This window comes from Microtus pennsylvanicus, chromosome 3 (assembly GCF_037038515.1).
Source record: "Microtus pennsylvanicus isolate mMicPen1 chromosome 3, mMicPen1.hap1, whole genome shotgun sequence".
In the NCBI taxonomy this organism is placed as follows: Eukaryota; Metazoa; Chordata; class Mammalia; order Rodentia; family Cricetidae; genus Microtus; species Microtus pennsylvanicus.
This window is the reverse complement of record NC_134581.1, coordinates 64,279,089-64,304,978: the sequence shown is the minus strand read 5'-3', so window position 1 is coordinate 64,304,978 and position 25,890 is coordinate 64,279,089. Positions and strand designations below refer to the sequence as shown.

The window sequence follows — 25,890 nt, the reverse complement described above, 5'->3', positions numbered from 1 at the left end:
AAGTGGCAGGGTAGAGCAGAAACGGCACAGCCTGGGCTATGTCAGTACACTTCCTGTCCTATGTCAGTACACTTCCTGTCCTATGTCAGTACACTTCCTGTCCTATGTCAGTACACTTCCTGTCCTATGTCAGTACACTTCCTGTCCTATGTCAGTACACTTCCTGTCCTATGTCAGTACACTTCCTGTCCTATGTCAGTACAAGGATCAACAGGCGTTAACCATGACGCCTGGGCAATAACTGAAACAGGAGGTCCTCACTGGGAACCAGGAAGCTGTGAGCACTGAAGCAGCACAGGGCTGGATATGAATACACACATATACAGAAAGAAGCACATGGTGCTGACTCGGGCCCTTCAGATGTAGAGTGTCTATAGCCCAAAGTGATTATGAACTGCCAAGCAGGAACTGAGAAAAACGGCCCCCCAAGAAAAGGCTGAAGCATGCAATGGAACCCTACATGTCAAGCACCAATTGCAGAGAAGTAGTACAGGTCCTGTGGCCCCAGGGCCTACACCAGGACGCTGTGGGAGCCTTGGAGAGAGCAAGCAGCTAGGAACATGTGGAGGAGCTGTCCAAGGTAGCAGCAGTTTTGGTGTGCAGGGAGCTTCCCTTCAAGGAAAAGAACCAGCACAGGCTGGATGTGGCAGAGGTGAAGAAGGACTGGCAAGCCCAAACTTCACTTGAACTCTCTGGGCCTTGGTTTCCCTGCTGAAGTCTCTGGCCACATATGGTGGTCCTTAGAATGTTCATGGTTGTGGCTGCCCCTCCACCAGGTTGCAGGCCTGGTCTGTACTGTCCATTTGGCAGTGGTCTGCGTCTCTCATTCCTTAGCTTCCTGCTGCCCTAACTGGGATAGGAGACTGGTGACCCTAGGGAGTTAAAGAGCCTTACTGAGACCCAAGCCCCTCCTGAGAGTTGCAGTCACCAGCTCCCATAATAAAAGGACGAAAGGGAGAGAGAGAGAGAGAGAGAGAGAGAGAGAGAGAGAGAGAGAGAGAGAGATCCTGAGTCTGAGCAGGACAATGGGAACCTGGGACCAGGCAAGAAAGCTGAGCAACCAGCTCAAAGACAGAGGGGCTCCTTCCTCAAGTCCCACTGACTCTTCCGGGGGTTTTCTTCAGCTTGGCCTTGGTCACACCGAGAGCTGGTGACAAATCTGGACCTGGGTCCCCCTGCCATGACTGGATTCACTTCTGATACAAATATATCTTGCCCCTCAGAACTTCCATGCACGTCTCAGCACCTTTTTATTTATTTATTTTGGTTTTTCGAGACAGGGTTTCAAAAACAGCCCTAACTGTCCTCAAACTTTTTCTTGTAGATCAGGCTGGCCTCAAACTCACGGAGATTTGCTTACTTCTGCCTCCCAAGTGCTGGGATTAAAGGTGTGTGCCACCACCACCTGACTTTTTTTTTAATCTCGGCACTTCTTGATCCCTGCAGAAGCTCGCCTGAGCTCCAACAAGCTGACTCAAACATAGATCTGCAGCAGCCCCCATTCCAGCCGCCCTCAGCCTTGGATTCCTCCCCTCTAAAACCAGGGCACAAAAACTACTCTGTATCCTGTTGTGAAGGGCCTCGTGGTACAGTTTCCTTAAAGCCAAGAAGGGGGATATTCTACCCTTCCTCTCTAGGCCTCAGTTTCCCCTATCGAAGCAGAAGGGTTGCCATGAATGGTGCTTTAGGGAGCCTGGCAGGTGCCAAACCCGAACTCTGAAGAGGTAAGACGATCACTATCCACCCTGCAAGGGCAGTGTGGTCACAGCAGGGCTCCAAGCTGGAGATACCTGGGTGTCTGCAGCACCACAGTCTCCACCACGTCGTGAATCACTCCTGCCTGAGCCACTCATAACCTACCTGGCCCCTTTCGACTCCAAGGACCACAAGCAGCTTAAAAATGGAAAGCCCACTGTGAGAGGAGCAGTGATCAGAGACAGGGAGTAGGGTGGCCAAGTTCACACAGGGCATCCAGAACGGCCAGATGCAGAGCCCAGACCCTTGGGAGACACTGTGTTTCCATGTTTGCCTGACCTACCAAGGCCAACTGAGAATCTGTGGCACATGCACAGAGATTTGGAGGTTTCTGTCACTTCCCCTCTGTAGCCATGGACTATACAAATTCAAAGTCCCTAGAAACCAATCCTGGCTAGCAAGGGCCAGTGGCTGCACAGACCTCATTGCAAACAACTTTGCCACTGCTGAGTACTGTCTGGCCAGGCAGAGCTCCCCAGCAAATTAAGACCAGTGCCAGCCACAGAGTCATTCATATTCTGGTCTGGTTGCACGCTTCAATATGGCTGCGAGAGGCAAGGGCAGAGGCAGCCCTCCGAGAACGCCCAGTGATGATTCCTCTCCAGTTCCAATTTGCTCTCTATCATTAATGCTTTTGAAAAGCCCCACACACTCTGCAAACAGAGAAGGAACATGATCTGGAGAAGGGAGGAGAAGAGAGAGCTGGGAACTGGGGAGAGAGGCTCGACAGAGGTCGCACTGGCACTAGCCTGGGGCCCTGAAACCTGGAGTTGAAACCCAGGGGGATCTATGTCTACTGAGGACATTGGTCCCTGATCTTCTATCTCAGCCACTTCAAGTGATTGTTTCATGTCAGAGTTAAGTAGGCTTTACAAACTGTAGAGAGCTGTGCCTTGAAGAACACAGGGAAGCAAACCTGTCCAGGGAAGTAGAGGCCTAGATGTCCCACCAAACCAGAGGAACCCATCCTAGGGTCCTGAAGCCCCCTCACCACAGCCTAGACAGCAGGGATGAACAGCAAGCTAGCATTCACATCTCACTGGCCCACTGTAGACCCAGACTATGTTAGCACTTATCTCCTGCTCAGAACACTTCCATGGCTCTCCACTTCCCAACAGGCTACTAAAAGCCCTGCCCCAGGAAATCGGACCCACCCAGCGAAACCTAAGTCCTCTTTGGTCACTCTTCCCTCTAAATGCCACTTCTGCTGTAAAAGCTCCTCCTCCTTGGCTCCGGCTAACCTGTCAGATCCCCAGCCTTCTCCAAGATGCAACCCAAGTGTTTCTCTGTGTATCTCTCTCTGGCACCCCTGGCACATTCCCCCCTGGCCTGTGACTGAGCAACACAAAATTATGTTTGAGTGGTACTCCGCTATAACCAGTGGGCTCTCGGGCCCAGGGGCTTTGTCTAGCACATCCTGTACATTCCCATTGCTTGGCGAAGTGCCTGGCTCATAGTAGGACCATTCCTCCAGGCAATCAGTCTTCTCTGGGCACATAATACATGTCACACACTCTGCCGGGGATGCAGCAGCTGACGACCAAGGTGTCCTTGTACTCGAGTTGTCTCCAGGGTATGTGCTCAGAAAATATCTATTGAAGGCTAAAGGACACATGGCCACTTTGTAATGGGGAAACTGAGGTCTAGAGAGGTAAAGTGCCCATCCAGAGGTACTCTCGCTTCCGGCTCACTTCCCTTCCACCCTTTCTCTCTCAGGACTGTAGCAGCAGTGAGGAGCAACTCAAAACAAAACACCAGAGTCAAAAGGGGAAGGAAATATGGTGGATTCCCCCCCGCCTCCATAATGTAAAGAAAATTGCTTTTGCTAACTATCACAGCTTAAAAGCAATTAGAGTTTTTGGAGGGAACTCTGGGCACAAGCAGAAGTGACAAAGTGAGCGCCCAGCACGGAATGGTTCCAGCATTCGCTCGCGTCAAGTAAGGGGCTGGGTGGGGGTATTAAAAGAACATCTTTGGGCAGCATTGTGACTAACAGGTGTTCAGTAAACTCATTCTGCCTCCATTCATGCTTGACTCTCAGACACGCCTGTCCAGGCCCCAGGATGACCTAGATGAGTACACAGGCTCCCAGGCCACCATGGAGAGTCACTCAACAAATGCTTGCCTGGAAGATATGTGACATCTGGGAGCAAAGGGTGTAGAAATCTGTGGAAGGGTCTATGCCCACGAAGACCTAGTGGGTGTGTGGCCAGCAATACCATGGCTTAAGAAAGGCTTCCTTAGGGCCATGAAGACCCTAAGACGCCTCTAGCACAGGAAAAGGAGAACAGAGGTTCTGGGTCCTCTTTGGCCTTTAAGCCTTGGTACCTCCCCTCCCCCAGGCCCACGGGATCCAGTCAGAAACCAATATCAAGAGAGCAGCAATTGAGGATAAAGCTGAGAGCAGAGCCCAGGCCTCATGATCCAGCAGATAGCGGTAGACTCAAACCCCAACTTTACTCTGGCCAGGCAGGTAACCTCCCTGAACGTGCGAGGGCAGCATTCTCTCAGGGCCCAGCTGGGTTCCTGCAGAGAGAGTCGGCAAACAGGGCAAGGACATACATGCATGGTAGGCATGGTGCCGTCTGGTCACCCCTGTACCCTGGGACAGCACAGGGAGTGCAGGACTTCCGTGGGTGATAGGCATGATGCCCTCTGGCCACCCCTATACACTGGCACAGCAGAAGCAGGCCTAGTGAGGTAAGGGGCAAGGCCTTGCAAACCTTCTCAACTCAATTCCCATTCCTCAGGGCTTGAAGGACCAGCCAACTGACAGCCAGGGCCTTGTGCTCCACCTCACTCTGAACAGATGAGGCCCCATCCCCACTCAGTTTCTCCAGAGAAAAACGGTACCCAGTATAACTGCTGACAGGCACCAGCTCAGCCCTCACTGAGCCCTGGTCGGTTTCTGTCCTTTCCTTCCCTGGTTGCAGGGGACACACAGGCTTGAAGAGTCTTTCAGCAGAGTCTGCCAGCAGGGACACAGACCACGTATCAAAAGCATTCTCCCAGAAACTTTCCCACCCCTACCTCAGTGTCCCCTTATATTAATCAGAGATCTATTCATTGTGGGGTCAGGGGAGGAAATACAACGCCAATCTCAGGACATCCCTCTGAGGCCTCTTCCTTCATCTGCACGACCATTCCTTTGCAAGTCAGTGACTACTCTGTCATATACACAAGGATATTCTCTGTGTCTGTCTGTCTGTCTGTCTGTCTGTCTGTCTCTCTCTCTCTCTCTCTCTCACACACACACACACACACACATACACACACACACATCCTGTCAAACCCTTGTTGTCCAGACTGGAGTCCTAAACCCTCTCTGTTAGGCCAGCCCCCACTTCCATCTTCCCCATTGCCCCCTCCTTGTGGGGACAGATCAGCCTCTGGTGCCAACAGATGCTCCCTAGAACCTGCATGGCCAAAACCTGATAATGTTCTCCTAAAAACAATAAACAAGGAGTTGTTTTCGATTTTTTTTCCTGACACTGCAGTTCCTTGTTAATCCCACTGCAAACAAAGGGAAGAGAGGCAATTAATCTAAAAGAGGTCTCTTCCTATCTCCTAAGGAACCTCCGATCCCTGCCCAATGACCCACCCAGAGGTGGTCCTATCCCTGCCATCTGCCAGGCTCCAGGTCTCCTCTGCCTCTTTTACCCTCCCCCCCACGTGCGTACTTCTCTGCTATGTGACCTTGGGTAGGACAGGCCGCTCCTGGGACCTTGGTTTTCTCACCTATCAGCACCCTCATCCCTCAAGGATAAAGTGGAGAGAATAACTTGACCCTCTGAGATTAAACAGAAACATTTTCTCTTGTTTAGAGAGACAAATGTTGAACTATTTAGGGATGAAATGTCATGATGTCGATAATAGACTTCAAAATAATTCAGAAAAAAAGAAAAAAGATTGTTAAATCCAGGAGAGGGTGTCTGGGAGTTCCCTGTACGATTCTCTTTGCCTTTCTGAGCTTCTGAAAATGTTCCTAACAGAAAGTTAAAAGGCACTGATCACATGATCAAGCCCACAAACAATGCCCTGAGCTTCCAGGCGCACCTGAAAGGCAACCCAGTCTTGTATGTAGGTTAAACATTCCCCCCTCTGAACCCCACCATCTCCTCTTGTCGGCTCCCTGGAGATTTCTCTCTCACACGTTGCACTGGCGCCCAGACCCAGCACTTCACTGGGGTAACTATTGTCTGTGGCCATGGCCCTTTATTCTCCAGTCCCCTGTCCTCTCTGCAATAAGTCATGGTACGGGGTCCACTGTCTCTGAACCTCAAGATGTTCTTACTCAAAGCATGTCAGGTAGAAATGAGGACAAGCTGTCACCATTCAAAGGCAAAATGACCGACATCCCATTTAACAGGTGGGAAACAAAATAAGGCAGGTAAAACACAAAGGAAAGTAGAGGTGAGCAAAAACTCCCTGTGTGCCCCAATGCTCCTACTCCCCAGTCTCAACCCTGGGCCCTAGATTGGAAGGAGGCCCAGCACTACTTCTCTCTAGCTCCTGTTTGTCCAGCCTCCTCGTAGGGATGAACGGCATGATGGAAATCCCTTAGCCTGGCCCAGATGACCCACAGGCCTGCCCCACTGGTCGATCATGAAGAGTTATCAGAATCCCAAATAATCAATCGCTAATTGCTGAATGCCATGCAATTCATCGGCAAGAGTTATGTGTGGCCAGTGACTGGGCCCCCGCACAGTCTGATGGGGCCTCCTGGGACAGAGCAGGGTTATGTCTGCGGTGAGCAATGCAGCAGAAAAGCCGCCCATAACTTTTATGTTTCTCAAACAATATCCTAGGCACAGCCCACATCTGGGCCCTGGGGCCACCCAAGGAGGAAGTGCAGGGACTGTGGAGGCCCTGAGGAATGAACCACATGCTCCAATTTATTTGTCTGTCCTCTGAGCATGCCAGCTACCCAAATGGAGAGACCATAGCATAGGGAGGAGGAAATAACAGAGGATTGTTAGAAGCACAGAGTCAGACTAGGCAAGGTGCTGTAGAGTTGGGACACCACCCTGGAGGGAACAGGGAAGCCACTAGGGTACTGAGTGACAGCATTAACCACCGCCATGTGCTGAGAGGGACTATCCACAGTCACCTCCAGGCTACGAGCCTGAAGTGGCTGATCTTAGTCATCTCTGTCCCCATAGCACCCAGCACAGCTGGGCTCAGAGGAAGCACCCAGCAAATGAATCACCAAATGCTTGCAGGATCATTAAATTGTAGAGGGCAGACTCCGATACTACTGTCATGGAATAGTGTTTTTATGCTCCATCCATTTACAAATGCGTATTTGTATAAGTGTCCCAAAAATAGCCTTGGGACACAGGCTAGGAGATTCCTCTTTCCATGTACAAAGAGACAGGGTTGGGGGAATAGTGACCTCCCTAGAGTCATACAGCGTCAGAGGCAGAGTCCAGGACCTTCACCCACTTCCAGAAGACTCGCTTTGGCATATCCCAGAACTGTATGGAAGCCCCCCTAGATTTTCCCAGCTCCTCCTGCTTCACCCCATTAGGAAGCTACCCACACTAGCTTCTTGCCCACCAGGAGAGGATAGAGAAACATGGGCAATTTTCTTGACCATCCCTGGTACCAACTGCTGTGACTGAGGCTGGTCTCCAGGACTGTTTACTCCTGCTTTAATGGAAACTAGACTAAGCAGGACTTTCCAGAGTCCCCAAGCTTGGAGCAAACAGAAAACAAAGTCACTCTCAGTCCCTATTCCAAAAGTCTGGGCAATCTAATTCTGGAACAAGAACACTGAATTAGGAGATGAAGACATCTCAGGCCAACAAACTTTGTCACTTCTGCAATGTCACTTCCCTGACACCTGTTTTCTCATCTGTGGACAAGGTAATGTTCTGCTCTCAGTACAGGACAGCCATCAGGGAAAAACATGAATATAAAAGTGCAGGAAAGGGGTGGGAGAAATGGCTCTGCAGTTTAAGAGCCCTGACTGCTCTTGCAGAGGTGCCAGGTTCAGTTCCCAGCTCCCACTTGGTGGCTTACAACCATCTGTAACTCCAGGTCCAAAGAGTCCCATATCTTCTGCTGACCTCTTTAGGTACTGTTTGCATATTGGGCACTTACATACACACAGGCAAAACCTCATACACCTAAAATTAAAATAATATATATAGAGAGAGGTAGAAGGATCAGGAATTCAAGGTCATCTTCTGCTGAGTAGTAGTTTAAGGCCAGCCTGAGCTACAAGAGGTCCTAATACCATCCCCCCAAAAAAGAATTAAAATATGAAAATGATATAGCAAATTTTGTTCTAGGAGATAATGTCAAGGCTCCTCTTTGCTTCAGTCAGGATACTGAAATCAACAGAACAGAAGGCACAAAATGAGCTCCCACTGCCTGGCGCTCTACAATCTTGAGGAAAATGTTTTCAAAATGTATTAATGACATTTCTATTGCCTTAATGTCAATCTCTTCATTACTCTTCATTATACAGGTAAAGAAACTGAAATTCAGAAAAAAAAAATGCGATTTATCCAGGTTCACCGGGCTTGACAGCAGCTGAATAAAAATTAAAATCAAGTTCCATGTGCGTGCACACCCCAGGCCATTTTGATCGTGCCTCGTTGGTTTAAGGCTGCCCATACCCAGAATCTCAGAGACAGAACCAGTTCTCAGTGTGAGGGAGTATACCGCATACACATACAGACTCCTCTGAGGCCAGAGAATGGCTCCCCAAGACTCGTGGGCTGCAGGACCATCAGATCTGGGTGGGGCATATGAGAGTAAGGTGGCTGTCACAGCTGCCCTGGCAGATGGGTGCTACAACTGGGCCACCTGCCAAGACCCAATCTCCATGTCCAAACCAACTTGGACATCAAGGTTCCATTTTGGCCTCTGCCTGCCCTGGCCTTGGTGGCTGGCAGTGCCCGCATAGACCTAAAAGGCCACGGTGACAGCCGCTATCTCTCCTCCAGCAGCAAGCATCTCCCCTGATGTGGCCATATGGCCCCATATGCTCCTTGACAGCTGGACTGCTGAAGCAACTGCCTGAGGATGTCCTCTTCAGAGCCCCAGAGCCCTTACCACCCCACCTACCTCTGCCCAGCAGGCCCCAGGAATAATCAGAGAAATGCTAGGCTGGAATCCTGTACCCCTGACTTTATGCCCTAGGCCAGCTATGGCTCGTCTGGGGACTGATCTCTTTATCTGACTAACAGCAATGCTGACCTCTAAGCCCATCCCTTTGTATCCCACTTCCAAGGTTATAGATCACCCGAACTCACTCCAGTTAGCCAGTGAGGCAGTATTTCCCATTGTCAAGATACAGAGAGACTGAGGTCCAAGAGTTGGCCCAGTGGCTTGCTCAGAGGCATGCACTACTGGGAACTACATCTGTGACTCGGGGCACCTGCCATTTCTGCATGCCTCGTAGGTGATACTGAAGCTAACCTGAGCCCTAGGCCAACTCTTATGACCCGCTCCTGTCTCCACTCAGACAGAATCTGTCTTTCACCACTCGCCCTCCCCAGGAAGACACACCATACTGCTGCCCCTGCTGCTGACCCTGCTCCTGGACTCTCCTGTAGCCCCAGGACTCCCTCACTGCCTCTCTGGCCTAGCCAAGCTCACCACCACCAGCAGCAGCAGACGTGGTTTAAATCACAAATCTAATTTTGTCCCTTAAGAATTTTATCTCTGACCCCTGTATCTGGCATCAACACGCGCTCCTTCTCTGGGCACTCAGACTCCCTTCATGTTGGCCTGCTTATTGCCTGTCATTCTCCCGCGTGAGCGACTCCACAGCAAACACACTCTACCCACACCGGGCGCTTCCCACCTCCTTGCCTTTGCTAATGCCGGGCCGTCTCCTGGAAAGCCCTCACCCACATCCACATTCTCCAGTCACTCATTGATTCAACAAAGATTTATTGAGCATCCACTACGCACCTGAAACATTTGAGCTGGCCCAAATCCCTCCCAGCCCTCCATGCCCTCTGAATTGTCCCTTTTCATCCCCAGCCTGTGCTTGTATACTCATGCGGCCCCTTCTGCTCAGGCCCAGAGATGGGGATCCAAGCCTGGTTCCCCTTCACAGCTCATCCAAGGAGGGCTAACACCATCATCAGCATGCACCCCGGGTCACAAACCAGATGTCCCAGATGTACAGTGAGCCCTAGATGTAGGATTCTAGGCAGTGGAGAGAAAGGTCCAAGGTGTGGTTTAGGGGAATAAGCATTTAGCACTGAGAAATCATAAAAAAGATGTACACTGGCCAGAGTGACCCTCTGCCCTTAAAGGAGGTCTCAGTGGTCAGAGACAACTTCTGCCAATAAGTCACCCCATCATCCAGTCTACCCAGCAACTTCTTTAGGTAGCTAATTCTAATGTAACAAATTTACAATTTAAACCCCAGAAAAAATGGGTCCTGGCTAGCAAGGGAATCAACGGGCCACATTCCTGAGGTTAGAGTGAGAGTGGCTAACTTCCTAAGGGGCAAATCAGTGGACAGTCAGTGGGCCTCAAGAGGATTCTTATCCCAGCAGCACAGACAAAGGGCCAAGGAGGTGGCTTGCCCTTTCCCCAGTTTAGGAAGACACAGAGAGCTCATCTGGCTAAAACCAGCTGGAGGCCTGGAACAGAGCCACCTCTAGAACAGAAGAACAGGGCAGGGGTTCAAACAGGCCTGGATGGCAGAAGTTGGGCCATGCCAGACATTTGGCCACTCTCCAGCCACCTGGAACATTGGTCCATACCCAAGAAACAAAAATCCAGGGCTCAGTGAGAGAGAACTCGCCTAACATGTAGACCCTTGGTTGGACTTCCAGCCAGTCAGAACAAAGCAAAAGCCCAGCTTAAGGAAGCACAGAGGTAGGAAGAGCATAGTAGAAAGAGAACAGAAAAGCTGTGGTTGAGAATGTCAAGTCAGCAGGAGTTGGAGAATCAGCCAGAGCCAGCACAGGAGGAAGGAGGTGAGGCAGAGAGGCTGCCCTGGTGGGGAAGCCAATAGAAGCTGAGGAAGCCGTGGCAGCATCCATCCTGGAGGCACAACTTCATCCCTGAGCCACAGCTGGCACCTCCAAAGGCCTGAATGAACCTCAAAGAGACCTGCAGGCTGTTCAGACCTCCTGTTTTTGACCTGTGCTCCCTGGGGAGGAATCGACCCATGAGCCATCAAGTTCCCTCCCTTCTCCTAACAGTACTTTTAGCTCTCTACAGCAAAATGACTTGCTAAAGGGTGAACTCTTGACCCAAGGGGCCCACACATAATGGGCATCGACAAGGCTCAGCCTAGCTCTGATCCTGGAATAATACTGGCATGCCAGAGTTGTGCTGAGTCTAGCAAGCAGACCAGGCTACAAACCATCACAGAGCACAGGCAGGATCTGTCCCCAAACCTAGGCATCAGAAGTCTAACCAGACTAGAGTGAAAGGTCTCATGGGTGAAGTCGGAGAGAGAAAGTGCCTTGGCAAAACTACTCCAGGCTGAGTAGCTGTCCCATCCAGGAAGGATGATAGTAACTGACAGCAGCGAGCTATACTGGGGTGACTCCAGCAACAGGCTTCTGGAGTCCTGGTTCCAGAGCAATAAGGAAAGTCCAGTTCTCCTGCCTACCCCTTCCTGCTTCTCCAGGATCAGGATCAGAGCATCCCATCAGAGAGGCAAGGGACCTGTCCTGAGAGAGGAGAGAGTGTTCTCTCAGCTCAGTTTCTACTTCAGTACCCTCCTCTGTGAACAGAAAGCCTCCCTGAGGATACTGCCTTCTCCTGAGGTAGCTGAGAGACTCCAGGGAGATAATGGAGGTGGGAGGAAGTGCTCATCTAAAACAGGTCTCAAGGAGAGACTGCCTTCCCGGAAAACCCAGCTAGATACTGGCTAGTACAGCCACCGTGCCACTCCAAGCAGCAAGCACACTAAGATCAAGGCTTCTAAACCCAAAGGCTTGTGCTTTGAATGACAGAGAAAAACAAACAAACAAACAAACACATATATGGGCTCTGCACAGAAGAGAACTGGAAGTATTCAAGATCCAATCAGTATCCAAAAGTTACTTCCTAGAAGAGGAGGAACCTGTGCTGGAGATAAAGAGGACTTAGCAAGGCGACTATGGGAAGGTTTCCTGAAGCAACCAGTACAGGACCAGCAGAGACTCATAGGGAAGGGGATACACAGAGTAAGAGTGGCTGACAGACATTGCTCTAAGCTGGGATGGCATTGTCAGGCTAGTAAGCCTGGATATGCCCCTCCTTTCTAGCCTCAACCCCTTGAAAGGTGGGCATCTAGTTCCCCAAGCAGCTCAACTCCAGTACATTAGTTTGAATCTGCAGGTAGTTCCTTTTTTCAGGCAGCCGTCCATTGAGCACAGGACACAATCGCGGTCACACATCTGCACGCTTCCCACTCCTCCACCTTCATGCTAGCTGCAGATATTACTTGGTCCTTGTGGAGCTGTCGGTACGCAGTCCCGCCTGACCCTGGCAGGGTCACAAGAATCTGGTATGGTAACAACTCCAGTGGCACTACTGGGCTCCATGGGTGTCCAAGAGATGGCTGACCTGGTGGGGTGTCGGGAGGGCACACCTCAACCCACCAGGGGTTCCGAGAAGAGCCCCCACTCGAGTCTCCCTCTTGTTTTCTTATCATGAAGAAAAACCAAAGTTGAACCATTAAACCTCCACCCCACTGCCTCCAGGCCCATCATGCCCGGGATGCTCCGCAAAGTTGCTCCAAGCCTTGGTGATTCCTCAGCCAGGTGAGGGTTTGACGGAGCTGCGCAGCAGGCGGGGAGCGCGGTCACGCCAAGGGGGTCGAGCGTGCACGCCAGTCACGGACGCGCTCTCGACACCCCACCCCCACCGCTGCCCCCGAGGTTCCAGCCCAATCAGAGGCTGCGCACGCTGCGCTGCCGGCGGGCTGACACCCCAGCTCCCCCTCCTGCACCCCTACGGCCCCAGCCCAGCCGCAACATCCGACCCGACCACACTCACCATCCGAGCGCGCAGTCCACGCGCGGCTCCGCTCTGGGCCGTCATCACCTGGCTCGGCTCGCCTCCGATCCCTGCTCCAGCTTGGGTTCCCGCTCTGCAGGGCTCGGCTCCGAGATGGTGGCCGCGGCAATGAGCGAAGCAGAAAGGGCGTGTGTGCGTGCGCGTGTGTGAGTGTGTGTGTGTGTGTGTGTGTGTGTGTGTGTGTGTGTGTGTGTGTGTATGAGAGAGAGTATTTGTGTATGAGTGTGTGTTCACCGGAGAGAGCGCGCAGCGTGTGCGCGGGAGGGCCCCCGCGCTTCCCTGCACTCCGGATTCCTGCCTCCTGCTCTCCACGCTGCGATGCCAGCAGAATCCCTAAAGCGCGCTCCCACCCGCCCGTGTGCTCACACTCGCGCACACACGCGCACACTTGGACGCGCACACACCCCCGCTGCCGCACACTCGGTTCTGCACTCCGGATTCTCGCCCTCCCGGGGGGCTCGCCCCCTCCCCCGCTCTGCCCCAGCGTCCTCGCCAGGCGACCCCTCCTGCGCAGACCGCGCCTCAGGTTCCCCGCCACTCCCAGAGGACACCCGGCGGGCGTCCCTGCTCCTCAATTATTCCCTGCCCCGCCGTGGCCACACTAGCAACCTCAGCCGGGCCCCACTGCCGGGTTCCTGCAGCTTCTCCCTCACCCCTGCCCGAGGCCGTGTGCTCTCGTTCCTTTCTCGTTGTTATCTGTCCCCCACCAGTCCCCGGTCAGTCCCTGGCCTCTCCCGCTGTCTTTCCGTCTGCCTCACCACCGCCCTTTACCGCGCCCACCTCCCCACGGCCCTGCGCTGCCTCTCACATTCTCCGCCTCACAGCGAGTACCGCCTGCCGCTAGCTGTGCCCCAGCTACCGGCACGCAGTGAGCTGCGAGGGTCCCCCGCTATCCCTCTGCTCTTGGCCTGAGCCAGGCTGATGGCGACGTCCTGCACTATCCTCGGCTACGACTCACAGAGCTCATCTCACTGGGACTTAAAGGCATAGCGCACACGACTCGACCTGCCCCACCCGGGGCTCCGAGAAGAGCGCCCTCGCAGTGCGGGAGCAAGCCCGGGCGGTGGTGCAGCTGGGACCGTGCAAAAGGCTCGGTGTCCAAGGAGCTTGAGTCCAGCCCTCCGGGGCTGGAGGTGAATCAAGGAGAAAGACGGTGGAGAGCTGCCCAGACCGCGCCATGCAGGGGGCGCTCAACGATTGTCCGCTCCGCCTGAGGGCCAACTAGGGACTGGGGGCAGTGTAGGCCGAACCTCCAGGACTGTAGGGCCAGGAAGGAAGGATTAGGGGACATTAACCCACCAAGGGTGAAGACATCTGTCAAGCACAGAGAACAGGACTCCTGGCCCAAGGTGGCCTCCCGCTCTTAACTACGTGACCTTGGGCAGATGCCTATACTTCTCTGCCCCTCAATTTAATTTACGTAGGAAAGACACTGACTTTCGTCGTCTCTAGGGTCATTCCAGCTCTGATATGTTAGCTGTTCTGAGGACGTTGGGGTTCTGGAGTCACAAAGCAGACCTTCGACACCCGAATCACACCTCTTGTTTATGTATGTAACCTCTCCAGACTCCTCAAGTCCTGGTTGCCTGCTCATTTGTTCCGACTCTTCTCCCATCTCATCAGAACAGAGAACGTTGAGCAGAACAGGAACCTACTGGGTACAGTACTCTACGAAACAGTATCTCCCTGGACTTTCATGTTTCTGACTCCTGCTGCGCAAGTCTGCGGAGGGTTGTTCATTTCACCCATTTCTTTACTAAACACTTACTGTTTGCCCACATCTTGTGCTAGGTACAGGAATATTGGAATCTGATTGGTGGAGGCATCAATCGGAAAATGAGGAAGCAGGTGGGGTAATGAGGCTGTTGGAGTGCAGGAGAGCCTGGAAAGCTTCCTGAGAAGGTGATGGTGAATCCACATATTAGAGCGTGAGCAGGAGGTGGACAGGAAGAAAGGGAAAGAATGGGACTCTCATTTAGAAAGAAACATGCACAAAGACCACGAGGTGGGAAATAGGGAGTGATGGGTCTATTTTTGAGGAACCTTGAATTGAGCTTCAACTTGATTCTGGGGCAGCAGCAAAGCTATAACTTGACAGGTCTAGGTAGGAGCCCTGTCCTCCCCTCCCACCCCAGGCAGGTTACAGGAGGCCTCTTCTCTCTTCTTTCCTCAGACCTGTCCACAACCTCTGGTGCCATGATCGGCTGCCTAATGAAGCACAGCCTCCCCCTGCTGACAGGAGCTGGAAGTATAAGCCCAGGCTGGGCTGCAATAGAATGTGTCCTGGGAGGGCCAAACTCTCAAACCCATCATCAAGGAGCTGTCCCACAGCTAGGGCTAGGGAATGATGGCGTACACCTTTAATACCAGCACTGTGCGAGGCAGAGGCAGATGGATCTCTGAGTTCAAGGCAAGCCTGGTCTACAGAGCAAGGCAGGACAGCCAAAGATACACAGAGAAACCTTGTCTTCAAAAATAATAAATAAATAAATAAATAGGAAAAGAGATAAGGGGAATAACACAGAAGTGGCTCAGATCACAGTGGCATTTGGCATCTGTCCTTTTCCTTTCATGTCCCTAAGCTGGCTTGTGACCCATCCTGAAGTCCTTTCCTGCACCCATTTTCTCCTTCCCTGGCCACTTTCCCTCTTCCTTCCCAAAAGATGTCCCAGAGCCTTCAGGGAGATGAGCTCATGGTTGTTGCTGTTCTGGCTCCACACACCTCCTAAGGAGTCACCCAGGGCATCCAGGTGACACTAGGGAAGCAAACAGAGACAAACAGCCATTCCCCAGAGGCCCTGAAATCCAAGCAAAGAAGAAACTGCAGTTTGTGTTCCCATTCATTTCTCCTATTTTTCCTGTCCTGGAAGCCACATGACTTCTATGTATAAACTTAGGAATCAACACCACCTGCTTTGCAAAGCAACCCCCACAGATAGCATACCTTCAGCTTCCTCCCTAAACATGGGAACAGGGAGGCCCCTCAGGGGGTGGGCACCTAAGTCTAGTTCATTTTATTCTTCCTTGGTATGTTCAGGTCTAGCTCCACTCTCCCCCAGGAGTTCTACATAAAGAAAGTAGGTATAGAGGCTAAAGCTAACCATTCCCATCAAAAGAGTTGAGCAGTGCCTCTACAGTGGTCTTGTCAAGGTACCATGACTACTTCTGCCAGTAAGGCCATTAAGGGGGAACTTGATTGTAACTCTGACCTGGTCATCAAGCAGGGGCCAGCCTGGACTGGCAACACCTACAGGCAACTCCAGGAAGAAGTGGGCATTTACCATTTGCCTCAACCCAGGAAGCTTGAGTCTGGAACCCTGACTACAGGCATCAAGGAAGTGATAAAAGGACAAACTCATAGATACGTGGACACAAAAAAACTAAAGTCAAATAGTGTCTGACACACCCACTACCGTGGTGACCTAGCATGTTCACTATGCATAGCACAGAGCGAGGGCTGAGCTAGTCTCAGAAGAAGGTCTCTGCTGGTGAGAAATCTCAGGCTGCAATCATCCAGGAAGGGGAATAGCAGTTGCTGCTTTTGTATACACTGTGTGCTTGCTCTTACTAGGACCTGGAGGGAGCCTTTCCCATGCATCTGAGCCTCACCCAAGGAGGACTTTGCCCTCCCACCAGGCTGAAGACCTTGACATGGCTAAGCCCACCTCAACAATACACAGTCATTCAAAATTTCACCTCTTCAGTTTCCTCTAGCCCCCACACCCACCCACGTCACAAGCCTCAGTTTCCTGAGCAAGGTAAGCAATGAGGTTCAAAGGATTCAGAGAAATGCCTCAGCTCGCTAGACAGTCTACCTTGTCTTTGCACCGCCCTATCCTAAAATTCTTACCTGCCTATCCATCCCCGCCACCTCCTGACTTCACGATATACTCTCTTTTTGAGCCCTTCTGTCCCCAAACAGCCTCCTCCACCGTCTCTTCCCATTCCAATCTCTCCTTTATGTTCAGCATACTATACACAGGATCCTTCCATCACCTCCATCCTGACTCTAGACCTGGTGGCTTTCCCACTTCAGAAGGCTCAGCATGGGACTCCAAGATTTGAACTGAGAGTCTGTATTCACCTTGTATCGAGAACCTGTCCAGAACAGGCACTGTGCCAGGTATGGGGTGGGAAAAAAGGGACAAAGACCGTCATGCAGGGAAAAAATAAAACTGAAACAAGCATTATGAAGAAGACTGTGGGGTGGGGAAAGGCTGGCATGGTTTGGGGAATCAGGAAAGACATCAAGTCTTAGTGTTTGGCCTGGAACCAAAGGTTTGAATAGACGTTAACTCACAGAAGTGGTGGATTCCATAGAGAGCCCTTGTGTGCAAAAGCCCTGTGGTGAGAAGACAAAGAGAGAAACCATGTGACCAGAGCAGAACAAGGAAAAGGATTTGGAGGTGGGGCTACCAGTAACATGAGGCCAAGACAGCAGGCTCTAGTAGGCCACATTGGGAGTTGGTTTTAAGTCTTGAGGCTCTGACCAACCCTGGAAGTTCAAAGCAACAGATGACGAACCCACTTTTCATCCATTTACTGCACCACAACTCAGAACCCTGCACGCAGGTACCACTTTTCCTAATGCCCAGGCCCTGGCACAAGGCTTAGCATACTGGTAACTTGGGCCCAGGACTGAGCTGACAATACAGGGGATCAGAAAAAGCTTGGCTCCTCCTGAGGGCATCTAGGCAGCACCCGGTCCTCCCTGTCTCCGATCAGTAAGTGCTGGACCCATCATCTTCTGCCATCTCTGCTCCAACCTGAGCCATAGCCTACCACACAGAAGAGAATGGAGAAAACACAAAAAGCCCCCACTAGGGTCCCAGGGCTTTCCCAAGTCTGCCATTGGCTTGTGTTCCCCAGTCTTCCTCCACCCTTCCAAGATGGAACATTCCAGTGGTTTTCTTTCCCAGAAGGCTTCTTCCTATGCTCTCACTGGCTTTTCCTTCTACCGACACCTCACAGCCTGGACATCCGTGCTGGCCCACCTGGGAGCAGTGCGGCGTATCTCCCCTGCTACAGCGCTAATGTGTGGGTCCAGCCGCTCCCTCCCACACATGTTCACTGCGGTGTTCCACCATCCACATCAACTCTGCACTCTCTGGTTAGGGAAGTGGGGGTAGTACCTGATCTCTCTTCCTAAGGAGGTAGAGATGGCCCTGAAAGTGACCTTGATTTCCTGGAACAAGAGTTCAGGGCACACTGCCTGGAGGGCTCTACACACCTGTTTCTCCCATGCTAATCACACCCACCTGCACCCTGGGAAAGGGTTCTGCTGTGTTCAAAGCCCAGGGAAGAAGACATGTTATAGTCCAGCACAGACATACAGCAGGGGCTTAGGAAAGGGTTGTCCCATGGCAGCAGGGCTCTAGGGCGGTGGATGTCAGGGAGCTAGGCAGAAAAGCAGCCCTGTCCATGACTAAACAGTAGAGTTGAAATTAACTACATTTTGGTAGTTCACTGGAGAAGGGAGAGTTTGGGAGCTTGTCGCAGGCACAGCTCAGGGAATAGATCTGCCATTCAGTCACTACTTACTAAGGATGGGATGCATGCCCTCGGGGGACTCATGGGCTACAGGTAGAGACACACATAGGCATTTACCTTTGTGAGAAGGAAGGCCATGAACCCAAGTTCTGGAGTGGGAGATATGTCAGGAGAGTGGTAAGAATGGGAGGTAGCAGGTCCCAGAACTAAGGGTTGAAAGCCTGAAGAGCCTGTCGCTAAGGAGAAGATGGCTGGGGAATCTTGTCAGCCTTAGATGGTCTGGCTCACCAGGAGTGCTTTCCTTGAAGGGATGGAAATGGCCTGCGGGAAGGAACACTAACAGCCAGGACCCCTCTGAGTACTTGGCATCTGCCAATTCAAATCCTTTAGAGCATGCCCTGACCACATCGAAGCTGTCTGAACTCAAGAATGAAAAGAGAAGGAGGAGAAAGAGAGGGAGAGGAAGGGAGACGAAGAGGAGGAAGAAAAAGAAGGAGGTGGAGGAGGAAGGAGGAAATGAAAAGAAAGAAAGGAGACGTGGAATGGAGAGAAAAACTGAGAGAAAGAAATGGGAAATACCAGCGGTGCTGTGTCGTTAGCAAGGAACAAACAGGGTGTGTAAATTGGGTGGTGGAACAAAGTCAGAGCCAGGTCACTAGAAAGGGATGTTTTCATCATGGGAGGTATATGGTCAGATCCAAATATGTAACTATTGTCTGTGGCCCCTGGAGGCAGGCATCCTGCAGGGATGAAGTGAAGAGCTTGAAGAAGAGGCTGTTGGGGATGCCTAGTGAGAGAGAGAGGGGCATATGAGGTCCAAACAGAATGGGCAGGACCCAGAAAGTGTCTACAGGAGGATCCAGAGGAGAATCCCTAGACCTTTTCACCAAGGCAATTTTTGTTGGTTGCCAACTGACCCCTGCCTGGCTCCAGAGCTGTGTTCCAGAGACCCCTTACCCCCAGAACGCTGCTCAGATGCCCTCCGTGGGTAAAGGACTTACCCTACCTTGCTGCTGTGAGAGGTAAGGCCGGACTGTGGATCAGTGCCTCCCTCCCCCCGCAGAGAAAGCCTTTGGTCCCATGCCCTCACCCTCCCAGTGGCAGCTGCCGCCAAGGACCAAGCTGCAGCTGGAGGCCTGAGCATCATTCCCAACTCAAGACAAGTCTTCAAGGACAGAGCCCCATAGCCTGTGTGGTGGCACCACAGCCCCGCTTCTCTCACTTCCCCATGCTGCTTCCCTCACCCAATCATGTGTCCCGGTAAATCTTCCGCGGGCCACTCTCCCCAAGTCGACTTCAAGGAAGCCTGTCTGCCACCGGCTCCTACTGTTGTCCCTATGTTCAGTTGCATTTCTTGGGGGCAGGTTGATGAGCTGTAAAAGGAAGAGAAGACTGGACCTGGGGCTACTGGCTACCTGCAATCGTCCCTGGGGAGACCAGCTCAGTCCCAGGTCTACGTTAGAGCCAGTGAGAGAGCTTGCAGCAACTTCTTCCATCTGCTGCTGTCCCCATCCCACAGACAGAGAAACTGAGGGAAGAAGAAAGATAACCCTATCCTGGCTCGTGGTGTCTATTAACAATGGCTTGCGGGGGAGGGTCCCTGTAGGTACCTCTTGCCCAGCTTTAATGAGCATTTCCAACACCTCTTCTTTCTGAGCCTGGCACTCGGTCTCAGGGCCAGGCACCTGAACCTGACTGCTACCACGCTAGACAGAGTGGGATAACATCTAAGAGACCTTTCCAGCAGTCCGCACTGCCCAGTCCTGGTGTGGGGAATGGGACGCACTGGGCCTGGTGGGCAGGCAGTCATCTGACTGGCACAGCAGAGCAAACAGACGGGAAGAAAATCAATTTGAGTGTTTGATTAATTTTAATTTTTAATTTGCAGGGAGAGTAACGCACCCCATTTGACACTGCGTATCCGCTGCGAGCCGCTGGCATGCACCGTGGCTGCCACTACCACAGCCTGGTGTGCCCAGGGCTCCCTGACCTTCTGTCAGGCAAGCTAGTCTATGTGGCACATTGGCCTGTGAAGCACAAAGGGTCCCCTCCAGAAGCCTCCACCCAATCTGCCCAAGGTTCAATGTCTGTAATCTGTGAAGGGAGGTGGGGGAGCCACACAGACAGTGTCTGTTCCAAAGTCAGCATGTACCAATGGACTCAGACATGGTAATAGACCAATTTGGGGGACAAGAGATAATGTACCCCAGTTCCTGGCTACTACCTTTAATGTAGAGCATGTCTACATTAAAACTGGAACCATCTCTGAGGTTCTGAGCTAATTTTTTTTTTAATTTGGGATCCAAGCATGAGTGGCTAGCAAGAGCTGGCCGAGTCTCCAGCTCTGCGGTGCCTGACCCTCTCCCCACAGCCAGTTAAGATGCTGAAGTCAATATCCATGAGATGGAAGCTCCATAATAAGACAGATTTGTGAGACTCCTGCCTTTGTCCTTGCTAGCTGGTCAACCCTGGGCAAGTCACGTAATCTTGCTGAGCATGGCCTTCCATATCCAAGACTCTTCCAATTACACTATTTCCTGTTCTCTTTCTGGTCCCACCTCACGGTACCTACACGATACAGAGTTCACAGTGGCCTCCTCTGGGAAGCCTTCCTTAATGATACTTTTTTTCCTTTCTATTGGGTGACCTCAAAGCCAAATCCTCACACACACACACATACACACACACACACACACACACACACACACACACACACCCTTGACCCTTAATAGCCTGGCTGCAACCTGGCCATTCTGCCTGGATGAGCATCCTTCAAAGCACACATCCCTGGATTAAGTCCTAGTTCAGCTCCATGCTAGCTATGCAGGTCTATCTCTTAAGAATTTGAAATTCAGTGGATCCAAGCAAAACTCATCATCCCTTGTCCCTTCTCATCTCAGTAAACAACTCCCCCACCTTTCTTCCAGTTGCTCAAGCCAGAGAGCTGAGAGTCACCAAAACTCCTCTCTCTGCCCCATCCCTACATCCTGTTCTGCTCTGGGTTTGGGCCCCCACCCTCAGCTGTATGTCTCTGTGGGGCCTACAGACACTGTGGACTGCAGAGCTGAGCAAGCCCCCTGAAAACAGTCTGTCCCATGCTACCCAGAGAAACAGTGCCCTGTGGGCATGACAAAGACTCCCAGGTGTCCTGAAGTCCTGGTCTTCTCCTCACATCTGTGACCCAGGGACGTTACATGTAAGGAGTGAGAGCCTGGCATGCGTTCCAAGTACTGGCCAGAGCACATAATCCACTAGTAAAAATTCCTGAGAATTACATCACATCTGGGCAGCTCCACAGCACAGCCCCTAGACATCACTGTTGGATGTGACCATAGGAGCAAGTGAGAAGGAGCTGTGCCCATTTCCCAACTTCCATACTGCCTGACGGTCCACCACTGCGCCTAGCTGGGATGCAAATGGTGCATCTGATGCAAGTGCAAAGCATGCCTTGACCACTGGCCCTATGGGTACCAGGCTCCGGGGAGAGACACGAAGAATCATCCAGGCTAGGCTCCCAGAGGCCACAGAGCAGCGGTAGTGAAGCATCTTTATTGAACATCTTTGCATGCTGGGCTTCCTGCAAAGAGTTTCATAAGACTGAGCTTAATCCTCCCTCCCTGCGGCTCCAAGGGCCCCCTCCAAGTAGTCCTAAGTATCATCAACCCCTCTGGGTCTCAGTTTCCTCCCCTGTAAAATAAAATTAGTAATAATAACCATTTCTAGAGGCTGTTGGGTAATTAAATGAGAAAAGGTATGTAAAGTGCTTCCTACATTAGCAGACACAAAGTAGATGCTAATCAAATGCTAATTATAGATGGGATAACTCATGTGATAAGGCCTGGAACCCGCTCGGTTTATGCTTGTCAAATCCAAACTGTTAATAAGGTAAATGCTCTCCTTCTCACTGCTAGTCTGAGGTGGGGGTGGAGAGGGGTGGGGTAGGGGTGAGGGACAAGAGACTTGTTTAGAAATTCAGAGCACTGGTGCTAAGACAAGGCAGGGACAGGGGATGAAGCCACCGGAGGCCAGCCCTGTTCTTGCTTGAAAGCTTTCTCCATGAGGTTTAGATACGAAAGGGTTTACTCCAAAGGCCCCATGTCCCCTGGGTGGAACCAAACCTGGATTCAAAGAGAAAGAGTTCACTCACCAGGAGGCAGAGGGGAGTGGCAGAGACCCCATGTAAGACAGAAACATTGGGGAAACAGCCACACAATAGCTAACATCACACTACCTGTGCTCCAAATACGATCAGACTTTGCCTGCATTTTCCCATCTCAGAGTAGATGTGTCAAGAGTATTGGGGGATCAGTAAACAGAGACGAACTCACTGAAGGCTACTGCCTATATGCTGCAGGGCCAAGAGTCAAGCTTGGGTCTTTCTTGCTCTCAGCACTGTGCTTGGAACCACAGAGGAGAAAGCAAGGCTCAGTTTCCAGCCTCCCTTCTGTGTCTCAGATCTATAGCCCAGAGTATTACAGCTCCCAGCACCCAACCCCATGCTCCCCCAAAGAGCCTTGCCATTGCACCAGTGGTTTACAAGCCCAGGGAACATCTGCCTCTATCCATCCTTAGAGCTGGGAAGCAAGATCAGGAGCACCATGGAAAGAAGCTGACAATGCATCAAAGCCGGGGCAGAAAGGTTTAATTTTACAAAGCGGTAGCACTTCACACTTCAAGTGCTTTTTATCTACTGTGCTTAATTCTGACAATAATCTATGAAGAATGTATTATGTCAGCCCCATATCACAGATGAGGAAATTAAGTCATAAAGGTTAAGTTATCCACCCGAGATTGCAGGGCATAAGAGTGACAGGGTCCGGATTTGGTTTCAGGCCATGAGGTTGCAGAGAGCATCGCTGTAATATTTGCCATCTTGCCTCTCCAAATGATGAGGTGCCGCCACACACCACAAGCTTTGCAGGACGGAGGTAAGGCAGGATGCAGCTGACAGTATTCCTATTGGCTCTGGAGAAATACCTGTGTTTTCAGATCCAGCAACAGAGACCAGCTGTGCTGCTGCTTTGCCTCTCTTCTGTGACACTCAGACCAGATAGTTGAACCACACAGAAATGAGATCACTGACCCAATGACATGGGCAAGTCTGGTTCCTCCAGGCACCCCATCCTGGCTTCCATTCATGGAATGATTCTCAAGATCTACCCTATTTTACAAAGCTGGGCACCTCATTTCACCACTTCCCAGAATGGGAGGCACTTTTCAGGGTCCTGAAACACTTCCCAGGTGTGGCCAAGGTTTCTGGAAACCCCAAAGCCTGGCTTGCTACTCTGGACTTTTTAAAACCAATCAGATAGGGGAGTACGAGATGGCTCAGGCATTAAGAGTGCTCGTTGCTCTTGCAGAGGTCCAAAGTTTGGTTCTCAGTATCCATGTTAAGCAATTCACAATCACCTGTAACTTGAGCTCCAGGAGATCTGACTCCTTCTTCAGACCTCGACAAGCGCCTGAGCTCACACATTCACACACACACACACACACACAAAATTAAAAATAAAATATTTTATAAGGTTATAAGGCCAAGCAGATGACTCACCATTTCAGACATGTTCTATTAACATGTCCTTACCATATACACACAGCTAGTTCTTAGCTAGATTCTGCCACAAATAGAACCCTTTGGAGGAGGTCATGCATGAGTACATCTCTCCCTCCTAGCTTTCCAGCTAGGCGAGTAAAGATCTGAGGTCTCCGTCTACAGCTTCTGATGAGTCCATCCCATGGAGAGACCCAAGGATAAACTGTACTGTTATCTTTCTTTTCTATACCCACGTCTCTGAGCCCCAAGGTCCGCATCCCAGGGAGGGCAAGCAGCCAGAATGTAGCTATGGAGGAAGGCAGGGTGCCTCCCTAGTGAAGGAAATAGTCCAGCTCATGGGAAGAGCTGTGTCCCTATGATTGAGTGTGGGAGAAAAAACAAGGGAGGTTCACTCCTCTTTATTTCTTCACCCACGTTTTCCCACCTGGACCAGCTTGAAGGGATAAAGCCCACAGAAGATGTGCCTCACTTTTAGCATCATGTCCATCCCCACCAGTAGGGGCACAGTCTTGATACCCAGATTCCACTGCAGAGTAACCTGTCTGGCCCCAGCAATGGGCCTGGGACTCCTCACCTCCTCCGTCCAGCAAGCATGGGCAGCAGTCATGTGCATGACCTGTGGGGGGCCGTTTTCTCACTAATAGTTCCAGCTGGTCTCCATGACAACTCATTGACAGGAGTATGTTGCTGATGAGGAAGCTGAGGCTCAGAGAAGTTTTTTTTCCCCACATCTCCTGACTAAGGAGAGGATTGAGAACACCACACTACCCTTTTAGTATGATGAGAGCAGCTCTCCCAGTCCTGCCCTAAATGCTTGGCTCTACACAATTTATTGAAACACAAACCACTGCCTGAAAAAAAAAAACTGAGCCTCACTGAGGGCTGAGGGCTGAGGGCCAGGAGGGCCCAGCACCAGACCATCGCCTGAGGAAAACTAAGTTTCCCTAAGGGACAGTACAGCTGCTGCACCTGATCTGGGAAAACCTGCCCAACTGGCTCCCTGGGCCTTCCAAGAACATGCCATGTGGGCAACGGTCCAGGTCTTAGATTTTCTTGGAAGGGAAACATGACATTGAAGACAGAGCGATGCCGGCTGAGGTTGAACACACTGAGGAGCACACTGAAGGGGTGCCCTGAGGAGGTCGGGGGAGGTTACATCTTCCTGCCCCCCACGTTTGACCATTTGCTTATGGGGCTACAGGCAAGACTACTTTCTGAAGTGCTTATATGTTCCGAAGGTCAGGATCACAAACATCACTTATCCAGGAGTTGAACAGGTAACAGGAAACGGACCTCCTCAAGAGAAATGGGAGTCCAGGCTCCACCTGGGGGCTCCAGCCACCTCCAGTGGGCAGGCATTCTGGTTACACTGGGCCTTTGAACTTCTGAAGAAAAGCCAAAATCCAGCTTTGTCCAGAAACTATTTTCAAAATGTGGCCATTAATTCAATTTATAAAGACGCATTTGCATTGTTTTTACTTGTGTGTATATGTGTGTAGTGGGAGTGTGGAGTACGTGCATGTGAGCATGGGTGCCCACAGAGGCCAGAGGGTTCACATTCCTCTGGAGCTGGAGTTACCGCTGCTTGTGAGTCACCTGATGTGAGCCCCGGAGACGGAACTTGGGTCCTTGGAAAGAGCATACTGCTCCTTTTCCTTCCCATTTTTGGTTCTTTGGAGACAGAGTCCCACTATATAGCTAACTGTCCTGGAACTCACTATGTAGACCATGCTGGCCTCAAACTCACAGAGATCTGCCTACCTCTGCCTCCCAAATGCTGGGATTAAAGGTGTGCGCCACCACATCTGGCTGAAGTCTGTATGGAGGGCCTTTGGAGTCCAGTCCCAAGGTCCTCTTCAGGGTTCAGATTGGATGCTACAGCAAGCAAAATGCACTTAGATATCTGAAGGCAAATGAATTCTCTCACATCATGCTGTCCCAAACAAGTCTGTTTAATCTTCTGTCTCTACTCTAATAATTTTTCCCGGCTTCTTCTCCTCTAGCCTCAAAACTCTCTCCTTACAGGAGCCTTGAAGCAATAAAAAAAAAAATTACAAAAGTTGCCTCTCATTGGTCAAAAGCACATTCCTAGGCTAAGCGAT

The 25,890-nt window shown here is 51.4% G+C and overlaps 1 protein-coding gene across 7 annotated transcripts in view; it reads right to left on the bottom strand.

Annotated features, from left to right (window-relative positions):
- Lingo1 (leucine rich repeat and Ig domain containing 1) overlaps positions 1-13,823 on the bottom strand; it is a 189,420-nt gene extending 175,597 nt beyond the window's left edge. For 4 of the 7 annotated variants that reach the window (XM_075965822.1, XM_075965826.1, XM_075965824.1 and 1 more), the window contains exon 1: positions 12,724-13,197. The gene's annotated coding sequence lies outside the window, so the exon portion shown is untranslated. Of the gene's footprint in view, positions 1-12,723 lie in introns of all 7 variants that reach the window. The other 3 variants (XR_012910016.1, XM_075965821.1, XM_075965823.1) reach the window with 3 other exon arrangements.
- Positions 13,824-25,890: the final 12,067 nt, after the last annotated feature.